The 15,070-nt window shown below is 44.9% G+C and overlaps 1 protein-coding gene across 3 annotated transcripts in view; it reads right to left on the reverse strand.

The window, feature by feature from the left end:
* Window positions 1-9,580, reverse strand: part of TSPAN9 (tetraspanin 9) — a 263,849-nt gene extending 254,269 nt beyond the window's left edge. For 2 of the 3 annotated variants that reach the window (XM_043968602.1, XM_043968599.1), the window contains exons 1-2: window positions 8,265-8,546; window positions 4,954-5,014 (exon numbers count right to left, since the gene is read on the reverse strand). The gene's annotated coding sequence lies outside the window, so the exon portion shown is untranslated. Of the gene's footprint in view, window positions 1-4,953; window positions 5,015-8,264; window positions 8,547-9,452 lie in introns of those variants that run through there. The other variant, XM_043968600.1, reaches the window with a different exon arrangement.
* Window positions 9,581-15,070: the final 5,490 nt, after the last annotated feature.

Raw genomic sequence — 15,070 nt, forward strand, 5'->3', positions numbered from 1 at the left:
AGGAGGACCTGAGTTCAAATCTGGCCTCAGACATTTGACACTTACTAGCTATGTGACCCTGGGCAAGTCACTTAACCCTCACTGCCCTGCCAAAAAAAAAAAAAGAATGCTAAAAATAAATAACCTTTGTGAGTAAATAAAGATGTAAGGGGTCAGGGAGAAATATTGCATCTCCTGCTTCCATTATTTTGCATAGGCTGCCTATCACTTGTGCCTGCCCCCCCACACACACACACACACACTTCCACCTTTTTAATTCCCTAGCTCCTCACTCTTAGCTCAAATACTTCTTACATAAAACCTTTCTTAATCTCACCCCCTAGTGATATCCCCCCACCCCTGAAACTATTCTTCTTGCATCTATTTACTTGTATACATATTGTTTCCCTCAGTAAAATAACAACTAACATTATATATAGTACTTTTTGTTTGTTTTGTTTTGGCTTGGTTTTGGAGGGGCAATGAGGGTTAAGTGACTTGCCCAGGGTCACACAGCCAGTAACTGTAAAGTGTCTGAGGCTGGATTTGAACTCAGGTACTCCTGAATCCAAGGCCAGTGCTTTATCTACTGCGCCACCTAGCTGCCCCCTATATACAGTACTTTAAGGCTCACATTAAGGAGACTATATGTTCCTTGAGGGCAAGGACCATTTCATTTTTGTCTTAGTAAGTTGCATGATCTAGCACACCTATAATAGGTGCTTAATAAATGCTTGCTGAAACTAGAACCCATCCATAGGTGTAACCAGGATGATGAGAGAACTGGAATCCATGCTATATAAGGATCAGTGAAAGGAACTAAGATTATTTAGCCTTAAGATGACAACATTGAAGAGAAAAATGTTATGGGTCTTCAAGTATGTGAAGCAGAGTAAGCCTTGTTCTGCTTGGTGACATAGGGTAGAACCAGAAGCAATGAGTGAAAATTGCTCAATATAAAAAAAATATTTTAACAATCAGGGTTGCCCAATAGCAGAATTGTTTTTAATTTGTTTAATTTTTAAAATATGGGTTTATATTTGAGAAGTCTTTGAAAACACATGCTATTTCCCAATCATAATACATTCTGTTCATTTCTTTTTTTTAAATAATGTTTGTATTGTTGGATTTTTATTTTATTTTTTAATAAACTTTTTTTTTTGTAAGGCAATTGGGTTAAGTGATTTGCCCAGGGTCACACAGCTAGTAAGTGTTAAATGTCTGAGGCTAGATTTGAACTCAGGTCCTCCTGACTCCAGGGCCAGTGCTCTATCCACTGTACCATCTAGCTGCCCCAATATTTTTTATTTAAAGTTTTGAGTTAGTGGAATTATTTTAAGAAGTAGCGAGTTTGGGAAGGGCAGCTTATTGGAAAAAAATAAACAAACAAAACAAAAAAAAGAAGTCGTGAGTTCCCTCCTCCTTGTGATTCTATGGCCAGAGGCATGGGCATGTACCACAAGATCATCCTTGAGATGTCACAGTATGATAGAGCCTAGCTTCTTAAACTGTGAGTCTCCCCTTAAGGGGTCGCATAACTGAATGTGGGGGTCTCAAAAAATCTGGCAACAGTATAAGGTTATATATACCTATTTTATATACCTATATACCCAGGATCGCATAAAAATATCTTGAAAAGGGGTGGTGAGTGGAAAAAGTTTAAGAAGCCCTGTGATAGAATACTGAACCTAGAATCAGGAAGATTTGAGTTCAAACCCAGCCTCAGACACTTACTTAGCTATAATCACTTCACCTCCATTTGCCTTCATTTTCCTCATCTCCCTGAGTTGTGAAGATCAGTTGAGATCTTTACAAACCTTAAAGCAATATGCTAACATCAGAGGCCACTAACACTTCTTGCACAAATATCACAGTAAGGGAAGAATATGAACAGCCACCCTATTTGGAAAGGAAGGATTTGTGTAGTGTTCTCTTTTTTTTTTTTTTTAGTGAGGCAATTGGGGTTAAATGACTTGCCCAGGGTCACACAGCTAGTAAGTGTTAAGTGTCTGAGGCCAAATTTGAACTCAGGTACTCCTGACTCCAGGGCCGGTGCTCTATCCACTGCGCCATCTAGCTGCCCCATGTGTAGTGTTCTCTTAAAACAGTCACATGACCATTCGAAATTAATATAGCTTATGCCCCTCCCTCCCTGCTCCCTACCCAAGTATTTCCTGTCCCCTTTTCCTCTGTTATGTTTCCCTTTCCTGTTCCCTGAATACAGCTCCCAACACTGCTCTGGCTTTGTAGAATTATGGAAACATCAACTTTCTGAAAGTGACTCAAAAGGCAATATAAAACATACATTTTTTGATATGGTCAATGAGGAAATTCGCTTTAATTATGTATGTAGTTTACAAGGATTTCATTTTTTTCTTTTTTGTGGTTCAATTAGGTCGAGGAGTGTAGGAGAAAAAAAGAAATGTTTTAATTTTTAAAAAAATTTTTTTTTAAAAATCACAGAATACCCATGCTAATGGGGTGGAGCAAGGGGACAGAACAAGAGGATCATAAATTTAAACCCAAAGAGGTGCTAGAAATAGCCTAGTTCAACTCCTGCATTTTATAGGTGAGGTTTGTTAGTTGTAGTTTATCCTTCATTTTCAGAGAAGACCAATGACATCGGGAGGGTGATGTCTTGACTTGCAAGTAAATCAGATTTAAGTGAGGCAGGACTGTGCAGTCACCAGGCTCACTCTCTTAGGTGAGGAAACAGAGGACTACAGAAGTCACAGCCAACTCAGCCTAGTAAGCAGCAGAGCCAAGACTCTACACTCTGACTCCAACCCTAATCCTCTTTCCACTAAAAGAGGTATGATGACGGATGATAATAAAAGCTCAGTGTGATTTAGAGTCTGAAAAGCAGTTTACATACACATCTCATCAGCACTTTGAAACCTACCCGAGATAGGTATTTCAGGTATAATTTTCCCCATTTTAAAGATAAAGAAGTTGAGGTTAAGTGACTTGTCCATGACTGTGTCTGGCAACTTTACAGTTATAAAAGTGGGATTTGAATTCAGGTCTTCTTGGCTCCAAGTCATACAAAACAACATATGTGCCAAAAGGCAACCACATACACAAACACTGACACTCACATACACATACACTCATTCACACTCACACTTCTGGTCCACAGTCCTTTCCCAGTCTCACCCTACAAATAGGTAGCCAGGTGTACTTTTATGCCTGGGGGGTTGGGAAAGAGGGAAATCCAAAGTAAATAATCAGTCTGACCACAGATGATACTAAATTTACTCACTTGAAAGGCCAGGGTCCATCCAAGATGATAATGCAGATGCCTCTGAATCCAGTTAAAATGTAAATAATGATTTCTAATCAAAACATGCTCAGCACTGGTTTACCATCAGAACACAAGAATACAGAGGCCTAATTACGAGCCAAGGCAACCCATACCATCTCTTTAGACAACCTCTTTTCCCCATCCCCCAGCTTTCAACTGAAAGCAGCTTTTAAAGATTACTTATTAACTCTGTGCCTTTCAAACCCTCATGCTTAACAGCAAAGGACAAGAAACAAAAGACCACAGAGGCTTTTTTCAGGCATTAGGATATGGAAAGCAAAACACTCAGGGACAGCCATACTTAAGAGGGGAAGGGAGAATGCAGCGGGGAAGGTAGAGCAGTAACGGCTGCAGGTGCAGTCTGTTCTTGCAGGGTGGTGAAGACCCACTTGAGTTCTCCTCACAGTTTTGTCTGAGTTGGTTCCATTAGAAACTGGATGATTCAAGTGTCTGCCCCCACTCCAAACCCCTCCACAAATTCAGGATGTTGCCAATCTTCCCCAAAAGCCAGAAGCCTAAAAACCTGAAGAAAGCTAGTACCAGCAAAGTGAATATAATTTTCCTTTCATATTCAAGTTCTTCTTTACCCACATCATGATTTCCCCATTTGGCCTGATTTATTTCAGATCCATGTCAGGTTGCACGGCTGCATTTGACTACCCAAATACAGGCAGCACCCCAAATCCCAAAGCAGCGTAGCTGAAAACTGATAGCCATCAAGACGGGAACTCACACATTCCCACTCCTTTCCAACGTGGCCTGCAAGTATATGAAACCAAAACTCTCCAGGGTCAGTCCCAGGGAGCAGTCCAGGAGGAGACCTGCCCAACATTTCTACAGTGACAACAAAGGTGGCTTTGTGGGTACCAGACCTGCAGGCAATGTGCAAAACTACTACAGCTCAGGATCAACACTAGTTTCAGCTATTCCCTGCTTCACTCAGGGGCCACCCTGCTGGGATTCACAAGAAAGCAAATTACCTGGCAAGGAGCCACCAAGGAGCAAAAAATGTGTTGGTTACCCAGCAGGGGGGAAGAACATCATGAGGTCTGCATGAAGTCTACCCAGTAGTCCATGAAGGAGTCTGCATTTGAGGGGGTGAGGGAGAAGAAAGAAAAGAAGGAATGGCCTGCCTCCCTGCACACTCTACCCAGTGGCCAGGCATCCTGGGTATTCCATCCAGCTGTTCCACCCTGGTTCCCCCAGGGTTTTCAAGGGTGGGAAACAGGAAGTTAACAGGCCTCTCCTGCTTCCCCCATCTCCTTCCCGTATAGTTGGAACAGTCAGCAAAGGCTGAAATGACTGTACAAATTAATATTGGTGTTAGCTCCTTATTAGAAATAATGGGGGGGGCAGCTAGGTGGCGCAGTGGATAGAGCACCGGCCCTGGAGTCAGGAGTACCTGAGTTCAAATCCGGCCTCAGACACTTAACACTTACTAGCTGTGTAACCCTGAGCAAGTCACTTAACCCCAATTGCCTCACTTAAAAAAAAAAAAAAAAGAAAGAATGGGGGCATATAATATTCCCTCTCCTACGAGTCCCCCAAATCCAACCATTCCATCCCCTACTAAGAGGATGGGAACCTGTCATCCCCTACTACCCAATCAAGAAGTAAGCAAACAATTAGGCAATGTTTATAATATAAGCTTTCTCAAACTTCCTACTGACCTGTCTTCTCTCGTCCTCCTGCAAATACCTTCTAAAGACAATGGGCGATCCTGGGGTCTTCCTGTGGAAAAAGAGTCATCCATGAACAATCATTCTAGAAAAGCTGGCACTGCCCCTCTTCCTCTGGAGTCAATGGTCACCCATCATTAATTTATCAGTTTGAGTTATGTCGGGCACTGTGCTAGGTGCTATGAGACAGAAATAGCACATGATACACTTCCTGCCTGAAAAAAGCCTTCATTGTATCTAAGGTGACAACATACACGTGTGAAATGGTTAAATAATAATGAATGATAAAGTGCCAGGTGAGTGCTATGCCACAGGAGTTGGGAGAGGGGAATCAAGGAGGGCTAGCCTGGAAAGATAGGCAGTGTTCACAAATGCACTGGGGAAGGGCATTCCAGGTGGGGGAAACAGCATGAGCAAAGGCAGAGAAGTCAAACCAAGCAAGGAGTGTTCAGGGGGGAATGAACTAACCTGCAAAAGGCTCGCAAGGGCAGATACTAGTAGATAAGGATAAAAAAGTAGTTTGGGGGGCAGCTAGGTGGTGCAGTGGATAGAGCACCAGCCCTGGATTCAGGAGGACCTGAGTTCAAATCTGGCCTCAGACACTTAACACTTACTAGCTGTGTGACCCTGGGCAAGTCACTTAACCCCAATTGCCTCACCAAAAAAAAAAAAAAAAAAGGTAGGCTGGGGGCCAAAGGGAGTAGGTGTTCAAATGCCAGGCTAAGGCTGACATGCTCACCAAAGACATGCAGGCTTACTCCCAGGCCTTATGGTGGGCAAAGGTGGTGGTGGTGGTGGTGGTGGTGGTGGTGGTATGGTGGAGGAGATGCCTGTGCTCTTTCATTTCATGTCTGCAAATCTCATTTCACAATTGGATTGCAAAGTCTTGAATGGTAAAAACCCTATTGTATGTTTCTGCATCCCCCCACTCCACCTAACCTGGTGCTAGACACACTGTAGATATTCTATAAATCCTGCTGAATGGTAAGGATTACTCATTTGGCATTTATCACATGAGTCCCAAGACAACTGTGTGTGTGTGTGTGTGTGTGTGTGTGTGTGTGTGTGTGTGTCTTCCCAAACAGGTTTCTGTCTAATTAAGGATTGGGTCTTAAGATTTCTTCATATCCACAGTATCCAGCACAGGGCCAGGCATATAATACCTGTTAATAAATACCTGTTTATCGATCAAGAAGGGCTGTATAGCCACAGCTTAAAAGCCAACTGAGATGAGGCACACACAAACCCCAGCCTGTTACAGTCAACTTTAACTAGTCAGGAGAGTTTTAATCATTCAGATCCCCCTCCTTCCCCATGGAGGTCCAGCTGAGTCAGTGGAACCAGGGCTGGGCCAGAGGGGAGGGGATGGGTATAAATATCTGTCTCTCTTGACTGCATTCCTAAGCCAAATATAAATGGTCTAGGGGCTTACACTGTTTTGTATTATCCATAACTTAACTCTCTGTAATGCTACCCTCATCCCCTGTAGAGATAATGAAAAGTTGACTGTCCATCTCAATAATTTGATATATAGCAATGTCCCTATGGATAGATTAATCAGGGAAAGAACTATCACTGCTTAAGATGGATTTGAATACAACTCTGCTTCCTCCAGGCTAGTCAAGGAAAGCTTCTTGGAAAAGGTGGGATCTGCAGAAAATTGAAGGAAAGAAGGAAGGAAAGAAAAGCGGAATCTTATGGAGCAAAGGCTTTAAGGCGTAGTTTTAGTCTCTTCCCCTCTCCCCAACTATGGGACAGGCCCCCAGAAATTTCTAATTTTAGTGTTAGAGGAGGGAAGAAAAGGCTTTAAAAAGTTCAGTCCCGTTTAGAGACACGATCCTGCTTCCCCACCTACAAAGATGGCAGCCAGAGGCCTCTCCCATTTTCCTAAAGGCTCTAATCAGTCACAGAAACAGCCAGAATTCTTGGGGAGAGGTCAGGGAAGGGAACTGCATCTTTCTCAAACCAGGAAGAGATACAGAAGCTCCAGCTCCAAGACACACAAACGCAGAGCACAAGACTGAGAGTTAGGAAATATGTTCCAGCTGTGAAATTTACTGACTGACCATAGGCGAGTCATTAAACAGAACCTCCTTGTGTCTCAGTTTTCTTCACCTATAAAATGAGGTCAGACTAGTTGAGCTCTCAAGTCCTTACTAATCCTAACATTCTGTGGCATAATTCTATGGGGAAAAAAAAATCTCCAAAAAAACCCACCCTCTTCTAGTTTTAATTTAGAAAAAAAATGCAGAAACTTTTTAAACCTTTAAATTCATGCAGACTAATTGGCAAAATCCCAGGCCTTGAACTGCTTCAAAATAACCTCCTGTGGAGTGTGTCCTCCCAGTGCCTACTATCCCACTTTGAAGCTAAATGCTGATGGGTGTAAAAGGGAATGAAGGCAGACACCACACAACAGCAACCCTCTGAGCCCCCTACCCAGGGCAAAAAAAGAACTGTATTAGGAATCCTAACGGCAGGCTCATAGGCCATATCTGAGACTGCTCTGCAACTTGGGGGCTAGTCACTGAACCCCTCTGAAACTCAGTATCCTCATCTGTACAATGTGAATAGGAATATTTCCACCACCCTCCTTACAGTCCTAACTACCATTACTTGTGTCTTTGTGGGTATTCCTCCTAGGGCTCAGAAGGCCTGCCCCGTCCCCAATAATCCCCTATTGCTGTCTCTTTTCTCTTATTCAACCAGAAATCCCCTGGTGGATAAGTGGGTTCCCTCCAAATTCCCTCCCCCCACATCCCACCACCCTGTCTTGCCTCTTTCCCCAGGCTCTCCAAGAGGGTTCTGCTCTCTATCTCTTCCCTCACCCTACGTGTTCCCACCCAGTCCTGACAACAGCCCCAGGCTCTCCAAATAGGATTGCCTTCACCCCACATCCTGCCTCAGGCTCTCCAATGCGCCCTCTCTCCTCCCTCACCTTCCCCCCCTCCCTCACCCTACAAAGTCCACCCCATTCTGCCTCCTGCCCCAAGCTCTCCAACGTGCCCCCCCACCTCCCACCACCTCCCACCACCTCGTCCTGACTCCTTCACCCCGCGTCCCAGCGCCCTGTCCTGCCTCCTGCCCCAGGCTAGCCCTCCCCATTACCCAGACTTTCTCAACTCTCTCCTCTTTCCCATTCTCATTCTCCTTAAGAAACTTTCCTAATATCCGCCCGCCCGCCCCCCCCCAGGTGCCCTCTCCCAGTCCTTCTTGGTCCCATTAGTCCCCCCGGCCCCCGCGCCCCCTTTCTCCGCTCTCGCGCCCCCTCCCCCTGCCCGGGCACCCCGCCCTCCTCCTACCGCTCCCTCCTCTCCCCGTCCTGGCCCCGCTGGCCCGGCCGGGGGAAGGCTCCGTCCGGGCTGGCCGGCCCGCACCGGCCCTCCCCGCCCCTCCTTCTTCCAGGGGCGGCCGGAGTCTCCGCAACTTTGCCCGCTCGGCCGGCCCTGGGGCCAGCGCCCCAGCCCCGCCGCCGCCGCCCTGCCCGAGCCGGGGCCCCGGCCTCCCGGCGGGCGGAGGAGTGGGGGTTGGGGGGGCTGGAACGAAGCTTCCAGCCGCCGCCCAGACTCCCGCTCCAGCCGCCGCCGCCGCCGCCAGTGGAAACGGGGGGCGGGGCGGGGGGCTCCTTTGGGGAGGGGGCGGGGCTGCGGCTTCCCGGGAAGGCTGGACGAGGGCTGAGACTGCACCCCGCTCCGGGGAGGGGGATGGAGAGGCCTGGAGAGCGGGGAGTGGAAGAGAGAAAAGAGGAGGGGAGACCGAAGGAAGAGGAGGGCGAACCCGGGGAGGAGAAATGAAGGGGAAGGGCTGGCTTTCTAGGAGAAGGAAAGAACAGATTCAGGGGAGGAGGAGCTGAAGGTCTTCCAGAGAGGGGGAAGACGACTAGTCAGTCCTCTGGAGGACGGGGAGATGAACAGGGAATGGAGGTGCTGCAGAGAACTGCAGCCTTCGGGGCGCAGGGACATCGTGCCCTGTCCTGCCCCGGCCCGCCTTCATTCTGCACCCTCACACTCTCGTAGGATGATTGTTACACAGGCTGCCTTGGCATTTAAGTGGGTTCACTAAATGACTGAATGTGGTTATTCTAGAGGGATCCCCTAGCCCAGCCACTCAACAACTTTATTTTTGAGGCACGGAGAGGGAACGTTGAGGGGTCTCACCGGTAAGAGAACCATAATTCAAATCCAAGTCTTCTGGTACCAAATCGAGTGAGCCCCTCCACGAAACAACCCTGCCTGGAGAGGTAATTTAGTCCTCAAAGCACACACCAAACAAAGCCCGGAGCCTGACCAGGACTCCTGACCCTCTCTCTCCCTTTAATTACACACGTCAGCAGCAAGCACAGGGCGAAAGGCTGGGGGACCATGACAGCTGGGCTCTACTCCCCAGGACCGACCACCCAAAAGGCTCTAAGTCTCTTGGCCTTTCCTGTGACGACGCCTGCCCACCTATCCTCACTTATGCCCGAACATAGCTCTGCCACGAATACTCACCTGAAGTTTCTTAGATGTAGAGTTGGAAGGAAAACTCAAAGACCATCTAGATAAAAGCATAAGAGAAAAAGCTGGAACTAGAGCACAGCAACTAGGTTTTGTCCCATGGAACCAAAATTTAGCACTCACACTCCTTCCTCGGCTCAGAAACCACGAGGTTTAGCACCTCCCTGCCAGACAGAATAATTAGTTAAACTAGAAAGCTACCAAGGGGGTTCTTCCCTAGGTAAGCTCCTCCCTATTGACCTCTTTTGCCTCCCAGCCTAAGCCTCACAGTGTCCAGAGTCCCAAAGTCTTTGACTCCCTACCAAGGGGACCTTTTATCCCAAGTCTCTCGCCCATACTTCGTCAACCAAATTTGGTTTTGTTTGTATTGCGGGACAGTGAGGGTTAAGTGACTTGCCCAGGGTCACACAGCTAGTAAGTGTCAAGTGTCTGAGGTCGGATTTGAACTCAGGTCCTCCTGAATCCAGGACCGGTGCTTTATCCACTGTGCCACCTAGCTGCCCCCCAAATTTGTGGGGGGATTTTAAAGTTGATTTCGGGGCAGACTTGCACTGCTTTCTAAACTTTTCCCCAGGTAACAAGATTGATCATTGATGGCATTTCCCGCTATAACCACATGCAGTCATTCAGTGAAGGAGAACCCACTTAAATCCCAAGATAGCCCATAGTACTTTTGCAGCAATCTAATGTTTACAATGTTTTTCTTTCCTTAAACCTCTTTGACTGTGTGCATTGTTCCTAGTTCTACCCTCTAAGCGGAACAAGCTTAATCAATCCCTCTTCAATGTAATAGCCCACTGAAGACAACTCTGTTCCTCCCCTAAATCTTTTCCAGCCTAAACATAACCAGGGTCTTCAACTAACCTAAGTGTCCTTCAGTGTCTAGGTGCCCTTCTCTGGACACTTCCTAGTTTATCAATACCCAGAAGTGAAGAGCACAGAAATGGTCTGACCAAGGTATATAGGCAATATATACCCTGGACAATCTGCCGCTTTCAGTACTGGGTAACATCACATTAATTTTTTGTGGCTACCACATTCAGCTATTGATTTATATTGAGTTAACAGTCCAGTAAAACCCCTAGATTTTTTTTTCAGGCTGTTCCTAACCATGCCTCCCTCATCTAGTAGGGGTGAAGTTGATTTTTTGTTTTTAATTTCAGGACAGCTCATAAGACATGTTGACAGCAAATTTTGTGTAGTAAGTGCTGTTGTCAGCTCTTCAATCAGAGGACATAAAAGCCTATGTTGATATGTAACCTGAAGCCCAAAGCCCATTGCTATGGGACTCTCTCCTATCTGGGGGAAATCAATGCCCTGTGCCTGAGTGAGGGATAGGGCAGAGTTGGAAAGAGCCAGAGAGAGGAGAGGTTTGCCCCTCTTTGAGCTGTCTCTCCAAATCTTTGAACTTGCTTCAATTCTACTCTCTTCAGATTCTGAGGGTCACTTATGGATCCTAGAGAATAGATGAAAGATGCCAATCCCACTTCCAGAAGCTGAAGAAACAGACTCTGGGAAGAAGTCAGCTGTCTTCTCATGTCCCTGTCCCCAGCTTGGGGGTACCTTTGGGGTACTTCCCCAATGGGAGAGCTCCTTCGCTCTGTATTGTATGGGTATATATTCTCCTATATATACTTTCTCTGATGTCCATGTTTTGCTATGATTTGGATAAATGGGCTTCTTTGCTACCTGTTATGTATGTTCGTTGTGGGACTGGAATTTCGTGAGAAGAGAGTCAAGCCTTAGATATCAAGCTTCTGGTCTTCTTTTCCCCATTAATGAAGCAGCAATCAGAAGTTAGTTTAAACCTGAAAGCTACATCCTTGAGACTAATAACATTTAAAGAAGCAGATAGAAATAATTCTAGCCTAGTACCCCTCTCTGAGGAGAACAGTGTCCAAATTTCTGGCCCCAGTGTCCTGATATCCCTCCTGGCAAGAAATAAAGTTTTCCTTGAAGAAGGGTAGGGGGGAGAAGAGGCTAGAAATATCTATTCTACCTCCCTTCAAGCCATACAATGATACCTCTGTGAGAGATAGCTCTCTATATTGAGAGTTTAGAGTTTAACATCTCTATTGGAATGTTCTAAGTAAGAGGCAGATTTGGTGTAGTGCATGGGGTTCTTAATAACCTGGGGTCTATGAACTGGGATTGGGGGGAAAAAAAAGGTCTTTATTTTCACTAATCTCTAACTGAAATTTAGCACTTCCTTCAATCATTAATGTAGGCGACAAACCTTACTCTAAGAAGGCATTGAGAGGCTTGCCCAGGTGGCTGAAGGGGATCCATGCCACAGAAAAGGTAAAGACCCCCTGGGCAGTGAGAGGGGCAGGGCAGGGGCAGTCAGGAATTTCCAGTCCTCCTGACAGTTCTGCCACTAACTGCCTGTGTGATTTTGAGCAAGTCACTTTACCTTTTGGGGTTTTTATTTGCCATTAGATGATCTCTGAAGTTTCCAATGGGGCTAACTGTCCCAGAGCAATTAGATTTATAGAAGTTATTTAGGTTATAAGCCACAGATAACATTCCTTTTAGCACTTTCCCCACCCCATTCAGACCTAGGTTCACACCTGGGAGCTTAAACATCTTTAGGAGAAAGAGCCCAAAGGTCATATTTCTGTGTCATTATCAAGTCAATAGTCAATAAACATTTATTAAGTACCTTCTCCCTTGCCAGTCACTATGTGAAGCCCTGGGGAATACAAAGAAAATTAAGACGTTCCCTTCTCTCAGGGAGCTCACAATCTAATGGTAGAGACAAATGCAAATAATGATGTACAAACAAGCTATATACAGAAAAAATAGGAAATCATTAACAGAGAGAAGGCACAGAATTGAGGAATCAGGAAAAGCTTCCGGTAAAAAGTGAGATTTTTTTTTTTCCCTTTGAGATTTGAAAGAAGCCAAGAGCTTTCCATGAGTGGGGGCAGCCACTGAACGCATCTGGCATCAGGAAGTGGAGGATCTTGTGGAGAAAGAGTAAGGAGGCCAGTGTCACTGGACCTAAGCCTAATGTATAAGAAAACTGGAAAGACTGGAGTTGTATGTGAGCTTATGAGAAGGGCTTTGAACTCTAACCAGAGGATTTTGGTCCTAGAAGTGATAAGGAGCTACTAGAGTTTATTAAGTGACAGGGTAATATGATTGGATGTGTGCCTTAGGAAAATCACTTAGCTGAATGGAGGATGGACTAAAAACTTTGGCAGGTGGACTGACCTATTGCGATAGTCCAAGCATGACGCGATGAGGGCCTGCACCAAGGTGTTAAGTGTGTCAGAAAAGAGAAGGAGGCATATGTGAAAGATGTTATGGGGGCGGCTAGGTGGCGCAGTGCATAAAGCCCTGGCCCTGGATTCAGGAGTACCTGAGTTCAAATCCGGCCTCAGACACTTGACACTTACTAGCTGTGTGACCCTGGGCAAGTCACTTAACCCCCATTGTCCTGCAAAAAAAAAAAAAAAAAAGATGTTATGAAGGTTAAATCAACAGATTGGATATGGGGAAGAGAGAGAGTAAGGAATGTAAAATAATACATAGGTTACAAGTCTAGAGAACAGAAGGATGATCATAGGAACATTTGGAAAGGGGAGAGGTTTTGGGGAAAAGATAATGAGTTCAGTTTTGGACATGTTGAGTTTAAAATGTCTTATAGGAGGGGCAGCTAGGTGGCGCAGTGGATAGAGCACCGGCCCTGGAGTCAGGAGGACCTGAGTTCAAATCTGGCCTCAGACATTTAACACTTACTAGCTGTGTGACCCTGGGCAAGTCACTTAACCCCAATTGCCTCACTTAAAAAAAAAAAAAAGATGTCTATAGGATATCCAGTTCAAAATATCTAATTTGGAGATTCTAGTCTAAGGGTCAACAAAGAGGTTAGAACTGGATAAGTAGTGGGAATCATCAGCAGAGAGATAATAATTGAATTCATGGGAGTTGATGAGATCACCAAGTAAAATAATATAGAGGGAAAAGTGAAGAGGGCCCAAGATGGATTCCTGTGCAATACCCCTGACTCCTGGGCATAACCTGATTGAAGATCCACAATGGAGACTCAGGAGCAGGCAGGTAAAAGAGGAATTAGGAGGGGTGTCACAAAAATTTAGAAAAGAGTATCAAAGAAAAGAGGGTAATTAACAGTCTCATTGAAGGCAGAGACACAGAAAATGAGGATTGAGAAAAGGCCATCAGATCTACCAATTAAGAAATGGTTAGGGGCAGCTAGGTGGTGCAGTAGATAAAGCACTGGCCCTGGAGTCAGGAGTACCTGAGTTCAAATCCGGTCTCAGACACTTGACACTTACTAGCTGTGTGACCCTGGGCAAGTCACTTAACCCCCATTGCCCTGCAAAAAAAAGAAAAAGAAAAAAAAAGAAATGGTTAGGCCCCACACAAAAAAAAATGGTTAGTAACTTTGGAGAGAATTTTCCAACCTGGCTTCAGATTGGAAGCCAGACTGTAGAGAGTTAAAAAGAAAGGGAAGGGGGCAGCTAGGTGGTGCAGTGGATAGAGCACCGGCCCTGGAGTCAGGAGTACCTGAGTTCAAATCTGGCCTCAGACACTTAACACTTACTAGCTGTGTGACCTTGGGCAAGTCACTTAACCCCAATTGCCTCACTAAAAAAAATTAAAAATTAAAAATTAAAAAAAGAAAGGGAAAGGAAAGGAAGAGGAAGCACCTATTATAGACAGCTTTCTTAAGAAATTTAGCCACAAGAGTCAGTGAGATATGAGATGATCTCTAGGAGGGATGGATGGATCAAAGGAAAGTTTTTTGAGGATGGGGGTAATGTGAGCATGTATTTGTAAGCAATAGGGAAGCAGCGACTATACAGGGGGAAGTGAGTGTAGATGATAGAAGAGTCTTATCTTTTCATTGAACACTCTTGCCAAATTGCTCTCCTCAAGACTTGCCCCTACACTTCCCTGGCCTTTTGTTTATGCTATTCCCAGTGTCTAGTAGGCCATCCTTTCCTGTAACCCCGCCAGTTCAGTCAATCAATTAGCAAGCATTTATTAAATGACTACGACGTATGAGGCACTGTGTTAAGCCCTAGGGATACTAAGAAAGGCAAAGACAGTCCTTGCTTGCTCTCAAGAAGCTCACAGTCTGATGGAGAAGACCTCATGCAAACCACTATGTCTTGTTTGTACGAAATATATACTGGATAAATATATTGCTTATTTGTACATAATATAGATATAATTATAAGTTGCATATATAATCAATGTCATACCAATCAAACTACCAAAATATTATTTTATAGAGGTAGAAAAAACAATAGCAAAATTCATCTAGAAGAACAATAGGTCAAGAATATAAAGGGAATTTATTTTTTTTTAATGTGAAGAAAGGTAGTATAGCAGTACCAGATCTCAAACCTTATTACCAAGCATCAGTCATCAAAATAAGCTGGTACTGGCTAAGAAGTAGAGTGGAGGATCAGTACAATAGAATAGGGGCATGATACACAGTTGGTAAAAGACCATAGTAATCTAGTGTTTGATAAATGCTAAGCTCCAACTTTTTGGGACAAGAAATTACTATTTAACAAAAACTGCTGGGAAAACAGTTTGGCAGAAACTAGGTATAGACCAAAATTTCACACTGTATA

Source organism: Dromiciops gliroides, chromosome 5, assembly GCF_019393635.1.
Source record: "Dromiciops gliroides isolate mDroGli1 chromosome 5, mDroGli1.pri, whole genome shotgun sequence".
Lineage (NCBI taxonomy): Eukaryota > Metazoa > Chordata > Mammalia > Microbiotheria > Microbiotheriidae > Dromiciops > Dromiciops gliroides.